General features: G+C 38.9%; 1 protein-coding gene across 7 annotated transcripts in view; it reads left to right on the plus strand.

Moving 5' to 3' along the window:
• Window positions 1–708: 708 nt before the first annotated feature.
• Window positions 709–24,100, plus strand: part of MEF2A (myocyte enhancer factor 2A) — a 163,799-nt gene continuing 140,407 nt past the window's right edge. For 6 of the 7 annotated variants that reach the window (XM_023254973.2, XM_045058880.1, XM_023254975.2 and 3 more), the window contains exon 1: window positions 745–841. The gene's annotated coding sequence lies outside the window, so the exon portion shown is untranslated. Of the gene's footprint in view, window positions 842–24,100 lie in introns of all 7 variants that reach the window. The other variant, XM_023254974.2, reaches the window with a different exon arrangement.

Consider the following 24,100-nt stretch of genomic DNA (forward strand, 5'->3'; position numbering starts at 1 on the left):
TCGGCAGGAGGCGTCTGGGCCGTCCCGGAGGACCCTGCCTGGTACCGGACTCCGGGCGTCTGCCGAACTCGCGCCCCGGAGCCCCGGCCCCGCCCCCGGAGCCCCGCCCCTCGGTGCCCCCGGTTGGCTGGAGCCGGCGGCCACGCGCGGCGATTTGCCACGCGCCGCGTCATTGAAGCCGCTCCTGGTCCCGGCCCCCGCGGGCTGGTCAAGGAGGCAGCGGCGGGGGGAGGCTGGGGCTGTAGGGCGCGACGCCGCCGGGCCGCCCCGCCCTGGGAGGCGCCTAGGCCCTCATCAAGTGACCAGTATCCCTTCCAGGAGAACACGGTTCTTCACAGGGAAGCGAGCTCCAGCCTGTAGCCCCGGCGCCAAACCGCCGTCATCTCCTTCCTGTGCCGGGTGATCCGTCTCCTCACCCACCCGGAAAAACATAGTCCGCCCCCCGCGTCCTTGCGGAGTAGCGCTTGCTTCCACTGACTCTCTTTGCCCGTACCCTCGTCTTTCCCATTCCAAGTACTCTAGGACCCACCGAGAGGATAAGTCAGCGCTGAAGAGAAACCTCAAGGGAAAAGAGAGAGACAGGGAGCCGAGGGGAAGGGAGGGAAAGGCGAGGCTGGCGGAGGGACACCGAGGACCGCGGCCGTAGTGCGCACGCGCGACGGCAGGAACGAGTTCCGGTCTGGCCGGGGCCTGTCTCCTAAAAATAGCCCCGGTGTGGGGATCCGTGCGCGGATGTCCCGGCGAGTCCCGGGCTGAAGGAGGCGGCTCCGGGCGGCGCGGAGCGCTGGTGGCTGGCCCGGGCTGCAGCGTGTGCGCGCCCGTCAGCTGCGCCGGAGACACGGTGAGGGCCGCGGCGGCGGGGCTCCGTCCACCGGGCCGACGGTGCCGGAGGGGGCGGCGTCTCGGCGAGGGGGCCGGGTAGGGGCCGGGGGGCGCTGGGGCGGGGGGCGGCGCGGCCGAGGAGGGGCGCCCGCGGGGCTCCGGGGACAGCAGGGCAGGGCGGCGTCCGGCTGGCAGGGGGCCGGGGTCGCGGGCGCGCGGCGGCGGGGCGGGTGGGGTGCGGGGAGGCGGCGCGGGGTGGTCGCGCGGGGTCTGCGTGGAGGGGCGAGGCGCCCGCGGTGGTGGGGGCGGGGTGCCCCGAGGGCGGGCCCGGGGTCTGACCGCTGTCGTGCGGGCCGGCGGAGGGAGGCTCGGCCGCGCGGGTTCGGCGCGAGGAGCCTCCCCGTGCGCGCACCGGGCTTGGGGCTGGGGGGCGGTGGTGGACGGCGCCTTCTTGAAAGTTGAGGGACTTCTCTGGGGGCCCAGAGTCTCTCCGGGGGGTTCCGCCCGAAGGCCCGTTTCCTCCCTCTTGCCCTCCGCGGCCCGGGTCTCCCCAGAGGGATTGACCCCTCGTGCCGAGGGCGCTCTGCGCTTTGGTCGGACTTGAAGAAGTTCCCCCACTTCTGCTTTGGGAGAAGGTTGGTCGAAGCGGGCGGAACATTGAGGTCCGAACTCTGGGCGCGTGTGTGCAGATGTCAGTGGCGGGGTCGGTATTTGGGGCGGCCCGGGCCGGGGGCACCTGCGGGGTGCGGACGCCCGCGGGTTCTGGGAGACGTAGCGGGGAAGGGGAGGCTACAGAGGGAACAGTTAGCTACCCCTGACATCCCGGTAGATCCCGGCTCCCAGGAAAGGTTTTATGTGGTAGAAACTTTGCCTTTTAGTTCGATATCCTCTGTCTTCGAACAGCGGGGATTAAGTCGGTAGGTGAGGTAGTGCAAACAAGTTTGGAAGAGGTGAGCATCTCTGAATTAGAAAAACAGATCTCCCCTCCCTCCCCGTGGAAGTGTGACTATAAAAACATTCTTCAGACCTGAAGTGTGGCTCCAGAGGTACGAAGCGAGGCCCCCCCCCCCCCCCCCAGCCGTCATGGTCCAGCAGGGAAACCGCGTGTAGACTGAAGAATTGCGGCAGCGTTGACCTGCATTTTAGTTGACAGTAAGATTGGCATTGCAATTAATGCGCTATTTGAAAGTCTGGCTGTGATGTGTTGACAATGGTGTAAGTATTTTTGAACAAATGCCTAAGATTTTTCAGGTTTTTTTTTTTTTTTTTTTTTTTTAGCACAGCTTGTTTCCCCTGTGTCTCGCATCATCTTTTACTATATGAAGAGAAGGTTCTCCAAAGCTGTAATTAGGTGTACATTACACAAGAGTACTTTCCCTTTAAGAATCCAGCTGTGTTGTTTTGGCAATTGCCAAGTGCTCCAGTTGTCAGTTTTAAAATCTGTTACCTTGGCAGTACTTGAACAGTCTGTGGAAAAGGTAAACAAAATAGCTTGAAAAAAAATCTTTTTTTGAAAACGCAAAAATGGCATCTATTTTAGTATGAATTCAGAAAGTGAGGATTAAATAGCTGTGTTGTGCTGTTATGGCTTTTGTATGTGCATTTTTGTTTTTGGGGTTTTTTTTGGGGTACATTTTTGGAGGGTTCAGTCTTTACCAAATGGCAACTTTTGTTTTAGGAAAAAAGTCCACAAGGTGTTTAAATTAAAAGGGATGCCAATTTTAGTTAGGCTTTATAACAAACATAAGGAACACTTGTGTCCTATAAATTATTAAGATTAGTGTGTGTAATGATACACTAATTGATTCTGGAATCACTTTTAATTCTCAGTGAGCACTGTAAAAAGTTGTGATAATGGTATTATAATTAAACTCTGAAGAGCTAAAGCTAGTGATTTAAATACTTTGTACAGACCTAGTTTTTAACAATAGTGTTGGGAGTGTTTCCAATAGAAACGTGTTCGTTAAAGCAGTCAGCAATTATGAGTAAAAATATTTTTCTAAACGTAATTATTTGCATATCTGTTTCATTTGATTCACATTTTGTTATATATAAAACCATGGTTTTGTTCATATTGGAACAGAGGGGATAAAATTATGTTTAACCCCATAAATTACTTCCTAGCAAAAGTTTAAATTCTTGAGGGAGGCAGTGAGAGGTGGGGGGTGCCCAGTGGAAGGAAAACAGCTCATTGGGGCTCTGAAATAATAATTGTAATGTCACTGTGCTGAATTATGGTTTGAGAATAATCTCCTTCCAAATGCTTAAAGAGTTTCTGTGTTTCCTTAATGGGTATGTGTGACAAAGATTGTTTTTTGTAAATGCAACCGGAAATAGTCTTTTAAAGGTATTGAGTTGTTTTCTGGTGGTGATGTTTTATTTTTCAAAGCAATTGCATTATAGTTTTGTATAGGATGCAGTACAGGTTAATATTAATTTTATTACTGTGCAAGTAGTAGCAATATTTGGCTACCAAGAGAAATATCAGTATATTCTGAGGATGGTTAAGTAATAATAAAAGTGTTTTCTATTAGAAAATAATGCTGAAGTTTGAAATACTTCAGAAGTCTTTTAATAGATTTATGTTCTGATTTAGGAGGAGGAAACTAAGCAATTTGTTTTTGAGCAGTAGCATGCCTTTCAGTCAGGTTTTGGAAGGCCACCTTTTTTTTTTTTTTTCTTCACTCTCTTCACTGCTTGTAAGTCTGGCAAGAGGAGTTCAGTCTAACATACAATGTTGATGGTCTTGAATTTTCTCCGGGCATTTTCAGTTTCATGTATTTTGTCTTGTAATTAGACCGTACTTTTTTTTTTTTTTTTTTGAAGAGGTGCTCATGGTGCATATGAATGCTACAAAGTCTAGCTGAAGTTTTCTTTTAGCAGTGATGGAGCACTGAAAATACTGCTTTGTGGGTTGAAAATGATCATTGCTCTTTTCTAGATGAGAGAGAAAATCTGTGTACATTCTTAGTAAATTGGGAAGTGAGTGCCTAGTTAGATAACCTCCTGCAAAATCAATCTAGTTAGATAACCTCCTGCAAAAGAACACTTTAACACGTCCTGCTGTGTTTGCAAGTCCTCATAAAGGAAGGCTGCTAGACTTTGTCATCACATCTTGGTTCAGATCCCAACTCCGCCACTTACTCATAAGGTGTCACTTATGAGATGTCTTCTGTAAAGTGGGAGGGAGTTATACTACCTGCCCCGTGGAATTGTTAGCATTAAATGAAATAATGGGAGTGAGAGTTCTTAGCACACTACCTGAGGCTTAATGTACAAAAGTGCATATCGCCTGATGTCCTTCATCCCTTCCTCTGTACACCCCTTCCTCTCCATACATTTTCCCTTATTTCCTATGAAGACTGTAAAAGTGCTGTATCCGATGCCTCCGCCTGTGACCAAGAGGACTTCATATAATGTATAAATGCAGGAGATTGCTCATTCACTTTTGGAACATAAAAATCCCAGCATTTTTTAAAATATTTTTTTTAATGTTTGTTTTTCAGAGAGAGAAAGACAGTATAAGCAGGGGAGGGGCAGAGAGAGAGGGAGACACAGAATCTGGAGTAGGCACCAGGCTTTGAGCTGTCAGCACGGAGCCCAACACGGGGCTTGAACCGTGAGATCATGACCTGCGCTGAAGTTGGACACTTAACCGACTGAGCCCCCCAGGAACCCCCCCAAATCCCAGAATTTTAAATTTATTGTCAGATTATATATAAAATGTTTAGTTGGCCAGTCTACATTAGGTTTTTGGTTTGCAATCATTGATTGTAACCTCCATACTCTCTCTAAATATTAAAAAAAAATAAGAATTCAGTGTAAGTATATTCCCTACTCTTCACTGAAACATGTTTTTTGTGAATTATCCGTGCGAGTTGTCTTCAAGATACAGTATTTAAAATTTGAAATTAGAAAAATATTTTTATTTCCTACCTGGAATAGGTATATTTTTAAAAATAGCCTTTCTTTAGTGGGTATCTGTAAGTTTTTATATTTCATTTTACCTGCTCTGTGGAACCAAATGACTTAATCTGTGTATGCTTTATCAGTGTAATCTTTAATAAATGGACCTGTGTCCAGTGTGTTATAATTAAGAGTATAAACTCATTATCTCTTGTATAGCATATGTGTTGCCATATATTTAATAAATACTGTATTTTTGTTTGGATGTTTATTTATTGATTTTAGCAATATTTGTATTTATTGAGTTTAATTGATATTTACTAAACTAAATATTTAATATTGAATTGTCTTAATCACTTGAAATCATAAACTGATGAGTTAAAAAAAATTAGCTGGTTTGTGAGGTGGAATATCAACTGTTTGAACATTAGTATATGACACCAGGTAATTTACTTTATTGGTTTCCTAAGTGATGATGCTGAAAGCCAGAGGAGTTGTTAACATGGGTGAAAAACACACTAGTTGATCAGATTTTTAATAAATATCAATAAAGGCACATCTTGTTTTGAATCAGTGCTAATTTTATTTTCTTCCTTATACAAAAATGTAAACTTTATGAACTTAAATAATTCAACCATCAGTAAAGTTACATGTTTTGGGAAATATTTTGGTATTGGAGCGCAAATTTATACTGCATGAGCTGGACCTTTTTACCAGGTTATTTTTGTTACAAGCACCATGCATATGCAGGTTGACTTGGATTAGTTTGAGGTATGATTTGTGACTCTTGTAACAAAGGGATACTCTTCATGTAACCCGGTAAAATAACTTGTAACTCTTGGTTTAGTAAAACTCTGGTGCTCTTGCTTACAAGTCTCACCTCTTATTCCCTAGCCATTCGCATTTTACATAGAGACGGGGACTATATTTCTAAAATTTACGTCTAAATGTCATTCTTTTAAGGAAAACTTTGAAGGCATATAAAATCAGTAGAGAGGCAGTAATTTAAGGGATAAGATTGAAGACTGCCTAAGTTAGAATACCCAACTCTAGCACCTTGTGTTCTTTGGCAGTTTCTCAACCTTCTTGAGGCTCAGTGTATAAAATAGTGATTATAATATTACCTACTTCATAGGGTTGTTGAGAGGATTAAATGAGATGTTTATTATAAAGCCTTTAGCACAATGCTGGGTACCTACATTTTTTTTTCCTCCTACTGTTACTGTCACTGTTGCTGTTACTTCTGTTGTTGGCATTAATTCATCATGGTTCACTTTTTGATGATTCTAGTCTCTCCAAACTCATCGTCAGTCACTACCCTTCAGTTTCTGTGACCCAGTTAAGGCCAGCTGTTTGCTCTTCCCTGAAAATGTCATATATTTTCATGCCGATGACTCCCACTTTTATTTTTTTACCCCAGAATTTTCCCGAGCCTGATCTCCACTTGGAAATCTAGTTGGAATCTCAAACATAATATTAACCATATGACTGAAATATATTTATTCCCCTCCCCCAACCTTCCTCCTTCTTACCCCAGACTGATGTCTTTACTGGCCCTTACCCATCTCAGTGAATGGCAGTACTCATGTCAAGAACTTAAAAGATATGCCAGGATTCTTTTCTTTTCTCTCAAATCCAGTCCATCCATACATTCTCTTGTACCTTAAGAATTTATCTTGCGCCAGTCTGCCATTCTAGTCTTCACTGCCCCCTCTTTATTTCAAGGCATTATTATCTCTTGTATGAATTGCTGCAGTAGCTTCCTAACTGGGCTTGTTTCTTCTCTTGCTCCTCAGACGTTGGTTCTTCACATAGCAGCTGTAGGGATCATTTTAATATCCTAAATCATGTCATTACTCTGCTTAAAATCTTCCGATGACTTCCCATTCCTCTTCAAATAAAGTCTGTATTTCTTTCCGTGGCCTGAATGGCCCTGAATAATCTTTCTCCTTCTCATTGTTCTTCCCCTGTTTTATTGTGTGCCAGCCACACAGTCCTCTTACTGTTCTTTAAACCTTATATGTCCTTTCCTGTTTTAGGGTCTTTTGCACTTTTTGCACTACTTGCTTGAAATGCTCTTCAGAAGGCTGCATGGCCAAACCCTTTGGAATATGGCCCACGTCTCACTTTGTCACCCAGCACACCCTTTTTAATGTTGCACTCTGATAGTTATTCTTTTGTGCATCTCACTTACTTCAAGACACTGTAATTTGTACATGTTTTGTTATTCCTTATTTGTCCATTATCTGAATGTAAACTTCTTAAAGGCAGAGGCCTTGTCTGTCTTCTTGATAACAGTCTCCACAGGCGTTAGCACACTGTAGGACACTCGGAAGACAGAAAAATTTGAATTAATGCTTATGTATCTTTGTGCATGTTTTTGCTGGAGATTGGAGTGCTCTTACCTTTAAGTTGTGGCTCAGGTGTCAGGTATGATACCAATTTTAGTCTCTAGACAAAATTTGTCTCCCTTGCTCTTGATACAGACACAATTTGAAGAGTAATTCCATTTTTAGATTTAAAGGATTATAATTGACGTCATTTTCTTCTGCTGTGCTGAGTTCTTGTGTCAGGGACTATTTTGTTCTTTGTGTATGCTCAGGACCTACCAGTCTATCATGGTACATAGTGAATGTTCAGTAAATGGTGAATGGAAGTTGTCTTAACTAAAATGACTGACCACAAACCAGTGTACCCACATCAGACTTTCAAAATTATAAAGGTACTTTTCACTACAAAGTACTGCCTTACATATTTTCTATACATATTAACATGTTGTCGTCATCATTTTGGGTCAGGACAGGAATCCCAGAGCTGCTGAGCACAAGTGGCATTTCCTGAGATTCCGTGTGCCTTCTTTCTGGACAGCGAGTAGCCATCTTGTCTGAGGGCTCTATTTCCAGTTTCAAATGTGTAACCTAGTAAAAACGGTGTTAGAAATTACAATTAGTTACTGGTTGTTCCTTACTAACATTCTCTCTCTCCATCTTATCCAGCAGATTCCATGTTATTTCAGAAAGGCTAGGGAGATGTGCAAGTTAACATGGTATATGTGAAATACAATACTATTTCTGCTGTATTGCTAAAGAAGATTTATCAAAGAGCTTTTGTGGCCAATATCAGGAACTTAACCACCATTTGTAATAGTGAAAATCATTCCACATTATACACAGCTGATTTATAAATGGGCTTTTTAAAACATTTGGGGACTGCTTTAGTAAAATGTTTATCTTAATACTGAAAATTTTTTTTCATAACAGTATAAACTTAATTTGACATGGATTATGAAAGGAAAAGGAGAGAAGAATCTGGGAGTTAAGATTTTGTTTTTCACAAATGACTTTTGTCAAAGTAAAGTTTCAGCATTGGCAGGTTTTTTAACAAAACATTTTGTCTTAAAAAAATTTACAGAAAAGTTTCAGGAATAGTACAGTGAACTGTCATATACTGGTCACCTAGAGACACTAATTGTTACTGTTTAGGACAATTGCTTTATCATTTTTTATATTTGCAGAGTGGCCCTGAAGTCTGGAAATAGATATTACTGTTTTATTTATAGCTTTAAGCTCCTTGATTACATCTTCTGGAGTATGCTCTAGATGTAAGTTTATTCAGTTAAAATCAGAGGCAAATCATTTGAGGCAAAACCTTACAGATGTGTCTAGGGGATAGATGGAATCTTGCATTAATGCATTGTGTACCTTTCTAACAAGGAAAACATATTAATATTATACAATGTCATTGAACATTAACATGTAATAGCAAGAATTCATTCTGTTGATCTCTTTTTCCTTCTTCCTCCTTTTCTCCCTGTTTCCCTTTTTCTTCCTCTTCCTCTTATAATTTTATTATTGAATCATTTGAGAATATGTTGCATACATCATGGTCCTTTATCCTTAAATTCTTCAGTTGATATCTCCTAAGAACTAAGTCATGTTCTTATATAACATGTAAGAATAGTGTGATGGATTCAAGAAACTTAATATTGATACTGTAATTTAGTCTATAGTTTATGTTGAAATTTCTTCAGTTGTGCCAATAATACATTTTAATAGCATTTTTTCTAAATAGTCTTTCAACCTTTTTTTCCTGAAATTAATAGTTTTGAAGAGTACAGGCCCTTTGTTTGGTAGGATGTCATCAGTTTGGGTTTGTCATATTGCTTCTTTGTTAGATTCAAGTTACGCATTTTTGGCAGCAATACAAAATAAGTGATGATATACCCTCAGTGCATCACATCAGGAGGCAATATGATGTCAAACTGATGGTGATGTTTACTTGGATCACTTAGTTAAGGTTTGCCTGCCAGATTTCTCTATATAAAAGTGATCATTGTCCTCATTGTTGTTATTGAATAATCTGTGGGGAGGCACTTTCAGACCGTGTAAATGCTCTGTCCTCCCCAAAACGTTCACATAATTCATTGCTGATTCCTTTCTGAGTCCGTTATTACTCATTGGTTCCAAAATGGTGTTTGTCTAGCTATTCGTCTGCATTTATTAGTTGGCAATCTGTTGTAAAGAAGAGCTTTTCCTTCTCATTTGCTTACTTAATATCAATATAAATTCATAGTTTTTTTTTTTATTAAGTAGATTATACTCTGTTACTATCAGTATTTTGGTATTCCAGATTAACTCAGGTTTGGTCAGTGGGAAATCCTGCAGCCTCCTCATTTTGACACGTTTCTATCATGTTTGGAGTAGTGTCTTACTTTTGGGACATTAAAATATTCCAGGCTCTTCATCTGCTTTTTCTGCTCATGTCCGAGAATCAGCCATTTCTTCAAGGAGTTCTGTTTTCTCTTCTTGTAAGACTGTTTAGAAACCAGGAACTGGGCAGTTGTTGGTATGCTCCTTGATACTGGAGTTTCACTGTTTCAGAGCCCTGTCAGCTGACCAACCTAAGAAATTTTGAGTTTATGCTGATTTCTCAGACAGTAGATTATCATTTCTCTTTACATTCCTGAAACTCCTTAGAAGAAAAGTCTATTCCTTTGAAAGTGTTAATAATTTAAGTGATTGTTTGCTTTTACTTTATTTTTTTTAATGTTTGTTTATTTTTGAGAGAGACAGTGTGAGTGGGGGAGGGGCAGAAAGAGAGGGGACACAGAATCCTAAGCAGGTTCCAGATTCTGAACTGTCAGCACAGAACCCGATGTGGGGCTTGAACCCACGAACTACTAGATCATGACCTGAGCCAAAGAAGTCGGATGCTCAAGTGACTGAACCACCCACGTGCCCCTGCCTAGTTTTTCTGTTCAACTTTATAATGGTTGGTTCTTGTTTTCCAAAACATATTGTACGCTTCTTGGGAGTTAGGAATGCTGTTTTATATCTTTTTGTATATTCCGTGATTGTCTTCCACAGTGCCTTGAACATGGTTGATAACCCATGTGTTGCTTATGATACATAATTACAGTAACGACTATTATCTTTATTACTCTTATACTGTGATTAAATATTGTTATGTTTGTTATAACATTCTAGGTAATTTTGTGGAAACTTTGAAGTGAACTTGTTCTGTTTTTGATAACATTGGTATCCTAGAAGAAATGAAAAACTTGAAAGTTTTTCAACTTTAAAAGCTTAAAAACTGGGGCACGTGGGTAGCTCAGTTGGTTAAGTGGCCGACTTTGGTCAGGTCATGATCTCATGGTTTGGGAGTTCGAGCCTCGTGTTGGGCTCTTTGCTGACAGCTTGGAGCCTGGAGCCTGCTTTCGGATTCTGTGTCTCCCTCTTTCTCTGTTCCTCCCCTGCTCATACTCTGTCTGTCTCTCTCAAATATAAATAAAGGCTAAAAAAGTTTTGTTTAGGGGCGCCTGGGTGGCTCAGTTGGTTAAGCGGCCGACTTCGGCTCGGGTCATGATCTCGCGGTCCGTGAGTTCGAGCCCTGCGTCAGGCTCTGTGCTGACAGCTCAGAGCCTGGAGCCTGTTTCAGATTCTGTGTCTCCCTCTCTCTGACCCTCCCCCGTTCATGCTCTGTCTCTCTCTGTCTCAAAAATAAATAAAACGTTAAAAAAAAAACTAAAGAAAAAGTTTTGTTTAAAAATAAAGGCTTAAAAACTTAATTCCTGAGATTAAAGTATGTAATTAAAAGAACATCAAAATACCTCATCTTGGTATTGCTGTTTAATAGTGTTTTGTTCATTAGCAAGTAATAACCTTTCTGGGCATCTCTTTAATTATAAAATGAGATGATATCTAGATCCTTTTAAACTCTGAGTTACCTACTTTATGCTTAATTAGCATTGAATTGTTTATGAAAGTAAAATTAAGTGCCACAGAGTATAGTGGAAAGAATGTTGTGTGCCTGGACCATGAGTCATTGGGTTCCAATTTTTTGTAAGCATACTGTTACTTTAGCAATTTATTTCACAGTTTGGTCTTTATTACCTTATTCGTTCAGTCCATTGGTCTAGGTGAATGAGGAATACAGTGAACAGGCTTGGCTTTCATAGATGGCAGTATGGACATATGGTTTTATAATTCATTTTGCTATTCACTTGATGTGTACCATGCAGAGTGCTATAGGAGCATATAGAAAGGGTGATCAACCCAGTTTCAGGGAGGCCAGGAAAATTTATACCAGAGGAAGTGACACTTCATTTAGTTTGAAGCTCAGGAGCATTTAGCCTTATAAAGAGGGTGGGTAGTTTTACCAGAGCTGTGTTAAGGATGAGAGATACAGTTAAGAGAGTTTGGATTGCTTGGAGAAACTCAGTACAGTATGGATGGATCAGGCAGTATAAGAGAGGGCAGACACTGTAGGAGTAGTGAAAGATGAAGCTGAAGACATAAGTAGGGGCCAGATTATGAAGAGCCCTTAAGCTGTGTTAAGGAATTTGAACTTTAAGGGAAAATTAGAATATCTTAAGCCTGGGAGGAAATTAAAAAGATAATGCTGCACTGGGTGTTATATGTAAGTGATGAATTACTAAATTCCTCTCCTGAAACCAATACTACACTATATGTTAACTAACTTGAATTTAAATAGAATCTTGGAAGAAAAAAAAAAAGATAATACTGATTGCACTGTGGAGAATTCTTCAGAGAGTTAAAAGTGGTAGGCAGGAAGAATAATTAGGAGGGTGTTACAGCAAATTAGTTAAGAGGTAAGGTGGCTTGGACTGTGGTATAGGATGCGGATGGAAGAAATAAGTGGATTTGAGAGATATATAGGGGGGTAGAATAATGGAAGGATTCAGTGATGGAGGGCATGTGGAAGGTGAAAGAGAAAGAGGAGTTGAGAGTGATGACTAGGTTTATGGCTTGGGCAATTGAGGGAATGAATGGGTAGTTTACTGATACAGGAAGCACAGGAAGAAGAGTAGGCTTGAGGGGACTATGATGAGTTTACTTGTGAGAGAGTGCCTGGAGGATGAAGAGGTGTAGTCAGAGGTGGAAGACTTCCTGGTAATGACAAGACCTCGGGATTTGGCCATGGAATGGGTGTTTGAAGAGGAGTGGAAGTGAAGGTGGGACATGATCTGGAAAGTGTGTGTATGTATAGCCAAGGACAGGTCTGTGTCCTAAGGCAGAGTACCCTATTTTAGATGATCTTAAGGTTTTCATTGTTTGGTTTGGAAAACAGAAATGAAAAATTTCAGATAGGGTCTTAGTAAGATTGTCCTATTAAACACAAGAGCAAAAAAAAGAAAAAAAAAAACAACCAAAAAACCCCACAACAGTGAAACATTTTTTCCTAAACAGAGTGGGAAACTATTGTCCCAGCTAGCTAAAAGTGTGAATGCTTCTCAGTAGTGGCTAAAAATTATGAAACCTATCAGGTATACAAAAATCAGAGTGAATAATGTAGTGTGAATGTAATGTAAGAATGTAAGAATTTTTATGAATCCCATTGCCCTTTTTCTTCTGCAGAGGTAATCATTACCTTAAATAGGATTTACCTTTTTCATTCATTTTTTAAGAATTTTATCTTTTTAATTTACATCCAAATTAGCATATAGTGCAAAAATGATTTTGAGAGTAGATTCCCTAATGCCCCTTACCTGTTTAGCCCATCCCCCTCTCCCCCAACCCCTCCAGCAACCCTGTTCTCCATATTCAAGAGTCTCATGTTTTGTCCCCCTCCCTGCTTTTATATTATTTTTGCTTCCTTTCCCTTAATGTTCCTCTGTTCTGTGTCTTAAAGTCCTCATATAAGTGAAGTCATATGATATTTGTCTTTCTCTGACTAATTTCACTTAGCATAATACTCTATAGTTCCATCCACGTAGTTGCAAATGACAAGATTTCATTCTTTTTGATTGCCGAGTAATACTCCATTGTATGTATATACCACATCTTCTTTATCCATTTATCCATTGATGGACATTTGGGCTCTTTCCATACTTTGGCTATTGTGGATAGTGCTGCTATAAACATTGGGATGCATGTGTCCCTTCGAAACAGCATACCTGTATCCCTTGGATCAATACCTAGTAGCGCCATTGCTGGGTCATAGGGTAGTTCTATTTTTAGTTTTTTGAGGAACCTCCATACTGTTTTCCAGAGTGGCTGCACCAGCTTGCATTGCCACCGACAATGCAAAAGAGATCCTCTTTCTCCATATCTTCGTCAACATCTGTTGTTGCCTGAGTTGTTAATGTTAGCTGTTCTGACAGGTGTGAGGTGGTATCTCATTGTGGTTTTGATTTGTATTTCCCTAATGATGAGTGATGTTGAGCATGTGTTTTTATGTGTCGATTGGCCATCTGGATGTCTTCTTTGGAGAAGTGTCTATTCATGTCTTTTGCCCATTTTTTCCCTGGATTATTTGCTTTTTGGGTGTTGAGTTTGATAAGTTCTTTATAGATTTTGGATACTAACCCTTTATCTGATATGTTGTTGGCAAATATCTTCTCCCATGCTGTTGGTTGCCTTTTAGTTTTGCTGATTGTTTCCTTCACTGTGCAGGATGAGGTCCTGCATTTTGGTGAGGTCCCAATAGTTCATCTTTGCTTTTGTTTCCCTTGCCTCCAGAGATGTGTTGAGTAAGAAGTTGCTGTGGCCAAGATCAAAGAGGTTTTGCCTGCTTTCTCCTCGAGGATTTTGATGGCTTCTTGTCTTACATTTAGGTCTTTCATCCATTTTGAGTTTATTTTTATGTATGGTGTAAGAAGGTGGTCCAGGTTCATTCTTCTGCATGTCGCTGTCCAGTTTTCCCAGCACCACTTGCTGAAGAGAGTGTCTTTATTCCATTGGATATTCTTTCTTGCTTTGTCAAAGATTAGTTGGCCGTACGTTTGTGGGTCCATTTCTGGGTTCTCTATTCTGTTCCATTGATCTGAGTGTCTGTTTTTGTTCCATTCATTCCTTTCATTACATTCATTCATTTTTAAGACCATATATCCATTTATATTGCTAAAAATATATAGTGTTTTTCATGTTTTAAAACTTTATAAAATGATATTGAATTTGCATATCCTTCTGCAGTTTATGTCTCAACAAATAATCCATTGCAATCACGTTCTTTCAGTATAATGAATTGGATATTAACATTGGAACAAAATGATATGTCATTGATGAATTATACTTTGAATTGCCATGAGAATTATCATAATTTACTTAGTAAGATTTTGTAAAAACTAATCATTTTGTGGGTATTTCTTTTTTTATATTTTACTAAAAAGATACATTGTGGAATAATGTTGGAGATAGAGAAGAGTTGAAAAAATAGTATGACTGTTGCCCTAATGTTGGGTCACTATGGTATAATAATCAAAACCATAAAATTAATATACTATTTGCTAAACTAAATATCTTATGTGAACTTCATCATTTTTTTTCTTAATGGCCTTATTTTTGGTCCTAGGATCCAACCCGGGATCCCACATTGCATTTATTTTTTATATAGTCTCTTCAAATCTGTGATAATTCATTCCTTTCTCATTCTTCTACCCAGATGCTTCCTGAGGAGTACTGGTCATTATCTTGTAGAATGTCATCCAATTTGGGTTTCTCTGCTTTCTTAAAATTAATTTGAATTTTGCATTTTTGGCAATAAAAACACTGAAGTAATGGTAGCATATCAAAGAGGTACATTTTATATCAGGAGTACATGATGTCAATATCTGATGTTAATCTTGATTACATAAAGTGTTTTCTGCTGGTTTCTCCATTGTAAAGTCACAGTTTTCCTCTTCGAAAATGATAAATATCATGGGGGAGATACTTTGAGAGTATATTAATTTTCTGTTTCTTCTTAAACTTTCACTTGTTTTTAGCACTCATGGGTGCAACTTAACCTGCAACAATTAGAGGATTTTCCCCCACTATCTAATAGTAGATTGTGCCTGTGAAACCTTCTAAAAAGGTGAAATGGTGTAAAGAAGCCATTACCATTAATTTATATGGAAAAATTTTTGAGATTTTTGTTTAAAAAAATAACCTCTTTTAGGCTTTTCTGATACCTTAGAACACATCATGTTAATGGATGTGCAGAATGAATAGAGATAAAGCACAGATGTGCACAAACAAAATTCAAAACTATGGCAGCTTGAGATTAGAGATGCTGAGTGTAGTTACCAGAAAAAGGAGCTTGGTGGTGCTGCTCAGGGTGTGTGCTGCCTCTGTAATGACTCATTGCAAAATAAATGCTGAATACTGTTTTTTACCTTTTTTCTTTGTTTTTTTCTTTCTCTATTCATTCTTTGTCTTTTGCCTTTTTTCTTAAAAGAAAAAAACTCTTTCCATATTTCTCTCAGGTAGAAAATAGGTGCTGTTGTGGGTCTTTCTAAAGTGAAGTGGCTTAATGTAAATTTTCAAAAAGCTGGGGTGGGAGGATACTTGTATTATTGTAATAGTTACCTAATGGCAATTTTGTTTTGTTTTGTTTTTGTTGTTGTTGGTTTTGTTTGGTTTCTTTCTCATTTATCAAATAGAATTCTTCTTAATGAAGAGATGTCACTTCTCTATTCGGTTACTTATTTTATATCATGATAGACTCAAAGGTATTTTATATTGTAGATTATAATTTGATGCTATCATTTTATTTCTCAGATTGTCCAACTTTGGCCATTGAGAGCTCCTCCTGTTTGACTCTTACGTCTTTTTGACATACTTTCATTTTTTTTTTAAAAGAACTTCCCTACTTTCTGGTGCTGCAAGAAACTCCAGGCTCATTTATGTTTTACCTATCCCAACCCTGGAATTACTCTCTTTTCCAAAGAGCCCTGACTCCTTTTATTGGAGGATGACATTTTTAGAATCCAAGATCTGGATGCTGGGTGTGCTCATTGCTTTTGGGGTGTCATTGTCTGTGCCTGCCTTCTCAGCAGAGCTAAGAAAATAGATGTGTGTATATTAACCCACACATACACATCACATTCAGTTCTATAACACAGTATATGTGTTCCTAAAAAATCACCATGCTATGCAAAGTCATGCAGTAAAAACCATGGATGGAGTTCATGGGATCAGTGGAGTTAGCGGAATAATACTCAAAAACTGTCAGTGACACACAGTAAGGAGGGACCTAATATATTTAGAACAACAGCTTAGTTTTAGACATGTTGAATAGTTAAGCAATACTTGGTAATATGGCATTTCACTATGAAAAGGACATGAAGTTTTCTTATATGAGTGTTAGTATGGCTTGTGAGTGATTGTGAAGCAGTTGGTGGATAGACAGTTACTTGAAATCAGATGAGAAAATAACAGCAAATGTGGATGGATGTGGCTTATAAATCTTGTGGTAGACTGTGGTAGCTCATATTCATTTGAGTTGTTCTTTCTTGGATGCCTTGCAATTTATTCTGCATTTCTAATTTTAGTTTCTCCATTTCTTTTTTGAATTCATTCACCTTTTAAAATTCTTTCTGTTTTATCCACTTTTTTTTTTTTTTTTTTTTTTTTTTTTTTTTTTTTTTTTTTAGTTTTTGAATTGCTGATTCAAAGTAGTTTTCATATCCTTAAATGTTTGTCTGGATGTCTTTGATTTGGAGTATTGACTTACCTTTTTTTCTTGCTTTGAGTTTGTTTTTGGCAGTGGGTTTTCCTCAGTTGGTAAGTGTCAAATTCAGTTTCCTGATTTTTCTGGATTTCACTTTTCTTTTGTTCATTTTTATGGTATTGGGGTGTTTTACAGTATTCCTAGTTTAATGGTGCCCTCTTCTGTCAGTATAGAACAGTCCTATTCAGTTGATTTTTGTTTTAATGGTTGGAGAAGGGTTGTGAGACTTCCAGTTTTATAATTCTCTTTGATCATGCAAGACCTTAAATTTTATCCTTTTTCTGTTTCCTATTACCGTCCAATTGCCAAAGAACTCTCTTCCTTTCCTTTTGCCTGTTTTCTCCCCCAGAAGCTATGTGTTTCAAAGTTGTGTCCCTTTATGTGGCAGCCAGTGCCTTAAATGGCACCTGTTCCTTTAAATCACCAGAACTTTGCACTTTCTTGCCTGTAGTCTGTGTTCTGATCTGCCCAGACACTTTTCCAGTATATCCAGGTTTAGGAAAGGTTTCATACTTTCAGTTTTCATGCAAATGACCCTGAGGCTCCTTTGCTTGCCTCCTTGCCACCAAACCTCTGTGTTCGAGTAGGGGTGGAGTGACAGCCTAAGAGATTAAGTGCTAGGATTTGGGGGATTTTTCTGTTTTCATTCACAGTTCTGCAGTATCAGCAGTCTTTGTCTTCAGGCTGTGCTGAAAACATGGTTTTGTATAGAACTTCTTTTTCCTTTCTTGCTTTTTTTCATATGGTTTAGGGGGAATATTTTTAGAGTTACTTAGGTATACCATCACGGTTGTCCTCACTGAAGTCTCTACTTTTGGGGGAGGAAGAGCAGAAATCTTGAATTATGCTGCCAGTGCTACAAAGCCTTTAGTTAGAAAGAGACCTAGGCATTCAGCTTCCACTGGTGAGCTAAAGACTCTAGAAAATACCTTGTAAGAGAAATAAACTAATCAAATTTAAATACTCTTACTTCATTCTATTAGCATGCAAATGCAGTTTCTGGTATTACAGGAGTCTTAAGTGCTTTTCTCTGTAAAGCAAAGTTATTAACTCAAAAAGATTTTTTTATAGAATGTATATTGGAAATGCCTTGGTTTTATTATAACATGAATGAGTTGTAGGCCTATATTTAGCCAAGGGCTTCTTGGTACTTCTTTATTCTAATAGCAAGCCAGTATGTGAACTTTTGGGAGAAGGTAACTTTTAAACTTGGGAATTGATCTGATAGGTGTTAACTTCTTTGAAAATTAAACTTCATGTATCTCTTTTCTTTCTTTTTCTACTCTCTTGGTTTTCTCTATTTTATGATCTTGACAATTGTCTTTTGATTACAGTAAATGGTAGGTGTGGGGTTATTCCTTGCTTACGTACTCATTATTATGTTTAATAAGATAGCACTAAGTCTATTTACTCTAGCTAAGTTTACTGGGTTTTTTGTCTTTTATGCTATTTATCTGTCTTGTTAACATGAGAAATTAAAGTTGGAATTACGTTGGTTCTAGAATTCAGTTTAAAATATTTATTACCTTAAAACATTCCTTTTCCTAGAATTAACAAATTTTTTTGTCAGTATTTCATGTTGTTGGAGTAGACATGGACTTGTTTGAACTAGTCACTGTACATTTTTAAAAAATAAAAGTACCAACCAGGATTGAAAGGTGTATTGACTTTAAGCATCAGGTATCTTACATATATATTAAAATCTTTTGTTATTAATGATACATCTTTGGAATTCTCGACCTGGCTTTCTAATGGTGTTTAAAAGCCAATCAGTACCTATGCCTAGTTGTCTTTGGATCCTCATTTATAAGCTTTCATTTGTTTTTCCATAGTTTCTACAAATCTTAAATAATGACTTGTCATGCACTTTGTACATTTTCTCTTTATTGCCTTCCCCTTTTTCTTTTGACTGGTAAATATGGTAGCCCCAAAGCAATGTCCATGGCTCTGATCCTTCACTCCCTCTTTTGGACTATCCCTTATCTGTTATCAGTGCTTTAACTGTTGTTTTTATATTATTGGTTCTGAAATAAAAACACCTATGAGATATAGCTATTTGCTTCTAGGAGATAATGGCTTAGGTAGGGTAAAATTCCCACTAATTGCTGTGCTGTGCTAATTACCAAGTGATGTGTAAATCTTAGACTCAGCGAATGAATTAGGGAATTCAGGGAAGAAAAGTTCAGAAGTGATGGGGCTGCTTCATGGAAGCATTGATATTTGAGTTGAATGTCAAGTTTAATTGTCAGAGATATGGAAGATACTCCACATAGAGCAAACAATCGGAGCAAAGGAACTAAGACAGGAAAGTTAGAGGTATGTATCAGACTTAGTTTGGCTTTTCACAAGAAAAGTAAGGCTTTTCAGAAGTGAAGTGTGGGCGGGAGTGCGTGGATGGTTCAGGCTGTTGGGCATCTGACTTTGGCTCAGGTCATGATCTCATGGTTTGTGACTTCGAGCCCCACGTTGGGCTCTGTGCTAACAGCTTGGAGCCTGGAGCCTGCTTTGGATTCTGTGTCTCCCCATCTCTCGGCCCCTCCCATGCTCATGCTCTGTGTGTCTGTCAAAAATAAATAAACATTAAAAAAAAAAAAAAAAGGAAGTAAAGTAGGAAAGAGGGCTTGAGTTCAGATTGGAGACCATCTTGAATATTGAGCAGTTTGGACTTTGCTTTTTATAGTTAAGGAAGAGCTGTTGAGAGTTTTTAAGCATGGAAGTAACCAGTGCCTTCTGTAATATGCCCACACAGGATAATGATGCTAATGTGTGTGTCTTTTTTCTTTATTACTAAAACTTAGTTCCTTAAAGAATTCTCCCCAGCAACACTTTTTTAAAAAGCACAATGCTAGGCTCATTCTTTAATTTGATTGTTTGAAGGGAATTGGTGGGGATACATACCTTTCAGGTAGAAGGCATAGGTAAAGATGTCTTTTCTTGTTTTCCTGTGTATCTTCTGCATCCCACTTCTTAGTCTTCTTTCCAAGGCTCTGCTCTCCATAAAAAAACAGGTTCTTTCCAATTAAAAAGTTTTTTCTTTTGAAATCCAATAGTACTTTGTATCTGTCTTACTGTAGTTACCGTGTTTGATCTTATACTAAGGGCAGTAAACCCATACATGCTGCATTGAAGATTTTTATGGTGGTGTGTTAGTTCCTGCATTCTTTTCTTGTAGGTTCTTGGTAAATGTAAATGAATCTTTAAAAATTTTTTTGTTACATTTATTTATTTTTGAGAGACAGAGAGAGACCGAGCACAAGTGGGGGAGGGGCAGAGAGAGAAGGAGACACAGAATCCGAAGCAGGCTCCAGGCTCCTAGCTGACAGCACAGAGCCTGACGTGGGGTTCGAACCCACAAGCCGCGAGATCATGACCTGAGCTGAAGTTAGACGCTCAACCAACTGAGCCACCCAGGCGCCCCATAAATGGATCTTTAAATTCCTGTCTTTCAAATGACCCTTTGTAAAGTGTAAAACCTAGGATCTGGATTGAACTAGGCTTTTAAAACAATGCCTTTAAGACATTTCTACTCCTTCTGGTCCAGATCAGTAGTTCTTAACGTTTTTTTTCTGCTGTGAGATGAAATTTTGACACGTGTAACCATGGATCTACTTAGCAGAGAAGTAAAGTATTATAGTAGTTTATAATTGCCACAATTATTCTAGGTTATGTTGTAGATAATGTGCAGTTCTTAGGGCAGTAGTTATAACTTTTCCCAGTTCTCTTTCACTTAAGAAGGGGTATCAGAATCCGGCACTTTAGAGGTATCAAATAACTTTCAAGAGAAATCACAAGTTATGGTATCCATCTTTCATGGTAACTTTAAGACCTTTTTTCTTTCCCTTTTTGTTGTTTGCAATGGAAACTTTATATATTTGAAATACAATTCACATACAGTGTTATATTAGCTCTAGTATGCAATAGGTGTTCAGCAGTTCTATACATTACTCAGTGTTCAGCACGATAGGTGTAGTTACCATCTTGTCACCAAGATGGTTATTACCATCTTATTGATATATCTTATTACCTATGCTGCATTTTTCATCTCTATGACTTACTTATTCTGTAACTAGAAGCTTGTATCTCATAATCCCTTTTATAGGTTTGGCCCTTTTCTTCTGGATTTCTTCATTTCCATTTGTTCAGGTGTTTTTGTTGTTTGTTTTAAATAGGGAGAATCCTATTTTAATATGGGTTAGATTGGTAGTCTGGATTTTACACCTGGATTCCATTTCATTTCTATAAGCTTTAGAATTTGTGTCGCTAAAAAGACCTTTCTAAGGCCTCTTCCAGTTCAAAACTTCAGGAAGTTGCAGAATATCATGAACACAGTGTCCAAGCTTTTCTAGATTCTGGCCAACATCTATATTAATATGGACATCTATTTGACTTTACTGGTTTACCAGACTGTTTAACCAAACTGGTATTTATGTGGCTATTATTTTAACTCCTTAGTGTCACATTTTACAGTATGCTGATCTTTAAACTTTTTTTGTTACTGTTGTATTGGTGTGTGGACAAAATGTGCTTCTTGTTATTGAAATGTGGGTAGTTGAGGACTGTTCTCAACTGGGAGAAGGAATACTGAGAGTATTAGCCATTAAGGTAAAGTTAAGGGGTAGAACAAATGGATCTTCAGGATTTGAGAGGTCACATCCTTCACTTGAAGAATGACAGTATTATCAGATATGTAATAAATATTAAATATTGTGAAAACTGTCAGTAATCTTGCTGATTATAGATTGAGGGGGTTGGTAAGTTATTTGAGAGAATAAAATAGGTCGTAGTAAATTACTTAAAGTGCCTAATTTATACCTGTGGCGTAACAACAGGTATGTCTATCACTGTGGGGGGGGGGGGTGTTACTGTAATGAAGTGAGATTATAGAAAAGAAAATCTGAAGACACTCTAAATATGTAAAGGGGAGCCTGGGTGGCTCAGTTAAGCGTCCGACTCTTGATTTTGGCTCAGGTCATGATCTCATGGTTTATGAGTTCAAGCCCCGTGTCGAGCTCTGTGATGAACATGGATTCTTTCTTTCTCCCTCTCTCTCTGCCCCTCCACTTCTCCCTTCCCCCATATCTCTCTCTCTCTCTGAAAATAACTAAACTTAAAAAAAAAATGAACACATATATTCACACAGAAACTTGTGTACTAGTGTTCATAGTATTATAATAGGTAAAAAGTGGAAACAACTCAAATGTCCATTAATTGATGAATGAATAAATGTTGTATTTCCATACAATAGAATATTATTTGGCAGTAAAAAGGAATTAAGTATGGATACATGGTACAAAGTGGATGGATCTTGAAAATATTGTTGAGCAAACTAAGCCACAAAAGACCGTATGTTGTATGGTTTAATTTATGTGAAATGTACAAAATAGGCAAATCTATGCAGACAAAAGTAAATGCTGCAGGTATAGGTGGAGATAAGGAATGGGGAGTGACTGCTAATGAGTACTGTATTTCTTCTGGCATGTTGAAAATGTTCTGGAACTAGATAGTGGTAGTGGTTGCACATACCTTGGAATATAAAAAAACATTCAAGTGTGTTCTTTAAGTGGGTGAATTAATATGGTATGTTAATTATTTCTTAATAAAGTTATTTTCTTTTGTATTTTTGTAAAACAGAAGCTGTGTGAAGAGGTATTTTGGTCCTCATGGGTAGTTTGGAGAATAACAGATGAAGGTGGAAGGTCAAGGAGGAAAATGGGCATTTCTTGGCATTAGTATACTGTTGCATGATGACACAATACTATCTTCTTTGTCCACTAAGAATGCAATAGGTTGTGTTTTAGTGGACTGTATATGAACCCAGCTTTTTAACCTTACTTAGCATTGAGGTGGGAATTGTGCATTATCCTAGTTGAGAGGATAGTCTGGCCTTTCTCTTATCTTTGCATTTTTTGTCATATTAAATTCAAGTGCTTGCCTGTTTTCAAGGTAGTGCGTAATTGTGTTCTGCCCATCTGTCCACCCTACACTCTGCTTTGCTCTTTTTGTTGATACCTACTCATGTTCCTGTCATCTTTCCTTAGTTCCTCTAATTGGAATAGTCCCTGGTTTCCTGCTTAGAATCACTTTCTTAAATGCTTCCTTCTGTGAAGTTTTATTGACTTAAAGATTTTTCTTGTGACTTAGTATCTATTTGTTCATAAATCTGTTTTTTTAGGGCCTAAGTAATTTTTTCCCCAGTTCTAGTATAAGATATTAAATGATACCAGTGTCTGGCTCCTCCCCCCCCCCCCCATAATGTTTTTGCAATTCATCCATGTTTGTGTGTAGTTTGAGTAGTTTGAGTAGTTTGTTTTTAGAGTTGCCTAGCATTTCATTATATGTCTAGACCAGTTTCTCCATTCATCTTGCTTGGACACTCCAAGTTTGGAGCTATAATGAATAAAGCTACTCTTGCATTTGAGTACAAGCCTTTGTGTAGACATATGTTTCCATTTTTCTTGGATAAATACCAAAGAATGAAATTTCTGGGTCACATGATAAGTGTATGTTTTACCTTATAAGAAACTGTGAAACTGTTTTCCAAAGTAATACGATTTTACAGTTCACCAGCAATGAGAGTTGCAGTTTCTCCATATCTTCAACACTTTGCATTGTCAGCTTTTTCTTTTTTTAAAAATTTTTTTTAATGTTTATTTCTGAGACAGAGACAGAGCATGAGTGGGGGAGGGGCAGAGAGAGAGGGAGACACAGAATCATAAGCAGGCTCCAGGCTCCAAGCTGTCAGCACAGAGCCCGACATGGGGCTCAAACTCACAGACTGTAAGATCATGACCTGAGCCAAAGTCGGTCGCTCAACCAACTGACCCACCCTGGCACCCCTGCATTGTCAGTTTTTTTAAGTTTAGCCGTTTTAGTGGGTATATACCGGCATTTTATTATAGTTTTGTTTTGCATTTCTTTGATGAGTAAAGATATTAAACATTTGTCATTTGCTTACTGGGTATTCATTTGTTTTCTTTGGTGAATGTTCAAGTCTTTTGCCCATTTTTTTAAAGTTTATTTTGAGAGAGAGAGACAGAGAGTGGAGGAGGAGCAGAGAGAGGGAGAGACAGAATCCCAGGCAGGCTCTGCACTGTTAGCACAGAGCCTGTCATGGGGCTCAAACTCACAAACCAGGAGATCATGAGCTGAGTCAAGATCAAGAGTCAGATGCTTAACCAACTGACCCACCCAGGTGCCCCTTGCCCATTTTTAATTGGGTTGTTTGTCTTCTAATGACGGAACCGTAAGAGATTTTTATACATTCTAGATAGAAGTCTTTTTCTTATTTTCATTATTTTACTTTGACTAGTTTCTTTGAGTATGTGGCTTGATTTTTATCTCCTTAATGTTGTCTTTCAAAGAGAACAAGGTTTTAATTTTGATAAAGTACTGCTTGTCGACCTTCTAAAATTGTCAATTT

The sequence above is a fragment of the Felis catus genome, chromosome B3 (assembly GCF_018350175.1).
Source record: "Felis catus isolate Fca126 chromosome B3, F.catus_Fca126_mat1.0, whole genome shotgun sequence".
NCBI classification, from domain to species: domain Eukaryota; kingdom Metazoa; phylum Chordata; class Mammalia; order Carnivora; family Felidae; genus Felis; species Felis catus.